Here is a 1,281-nt window from a genome sequence, read left to right as displayed (position 1 = left end):
GCGCGCTACATTAATTTATGCGCAATTAGTCTTTTACAGTTCCTTTTTCATAGTATTACTATAGTATATGCTACTTTATTATTTTAAACATATTTTGCTATTTTATTAGACTTACATGCTAAAGTGCACTTGCGGTGTACACTTACTACACTTTCGTCTTCTTGGGCAATTTCTTTAACGTGCTTCCCAATTTTGCACTGTTTCCTTATAATTATAGGTTAGGATAATACTTTTACAATATTTTTCGCATAATAATATATATTTCCTTTATATCTACAATATAAATTTATAGTTTTGTGGATCGGAAGTATTTCTATCGTCTTTTTGGCCTCCGTCATCCTTCACTTTATCCAGCATCCTGAACGGGATGAGTTTCCCGTCTGGGCTTAAAATCATTGCCCTTCCTGTGAACTTGTACTTATCTTTCGTATCCTCAGACGTTCCCGGAGTCGGCTCCTTCATTTCCTCATCCTTGGGAGTTGGGGTGCCTCTGATTTCCGGTTTCACTTCCCCGGCCAAGCCGTCTTGCCGCGACTTTGAGGCGTGGTGAGATGGCTTTTTATTTTTGCCGCTCTTTTTCTCTTTTTCGTTTGTTTCAAGGTCTCTGGTTCTTTTGGTTGACCTTAGCTGTCTTGGTTCTTTAAGGATTTTCATTTCCTTTATTGTGGGTTTTGTTGATTTTAATTTTCTCGCCAGTTGTTCCATAGTTATGTTTTCTTTGTTATCTTGCGGATTTTTTACCGTAATCTCGTTAATTACTTTTCCTTCGATTGTCGATTTATTTTCGATACTTTCTATGACGTTTTGTTCTTCTTCACCGTATTGGTATTGAATTTGCCATTGCTTGTTTTTCACCTTGAATGTGCCTTGTATTTGTATGTTGTCGTCTGCTTGTTTCGTTAATTTCTCCGTCATTACTATTGATGTAACACGGTATTGTGGTTCTCCGTCTCTATTTTTTATTATAGACGTGTTTTTGAAGGTGTCCGTTGCATCCCTCATTCTTAGGTTATCATAAATTGTTTCGAGTACCAATGTTGTCCTGTTGGTTTCCTCTTGCCATTCTCGATCCATTTTATCTATATTAAATTCTTCGCCTTCATCCCCGCTGTCGGATGGTAGCATGCAGTCTCTCAGCAACTGTATTCGCTGCATTCGTAATCTGCGGATCGCTTCCTTATTAGCCTTTGTTATGGGGGTTATACGGGATTTTTCTAATAATTTGTTTTCTTCCCTTCTTAGATCTTCGCGTGGATCGTTGTTATCGTTGTCCATCGCTAA

The sequence above is a fragment of the Camponotus vicinus genome, unplaced genomic scaffold (genome assembly GCF_025532165.1).
Source record: "Camponotus vicinus isolate PSW18456_S1 unplaced genomic scaffold, iyCamVici1.0 SCAF_10, whole genome shotgun sequence".
NCBI lineage: Eukaryota > Metazoa > Arthropoda > Insecta > Hymenoptera > Formicidae > Camponotus > Camponotus vicinus.
Note: the sequence above shows the minus strand (reverse complement) of the source record.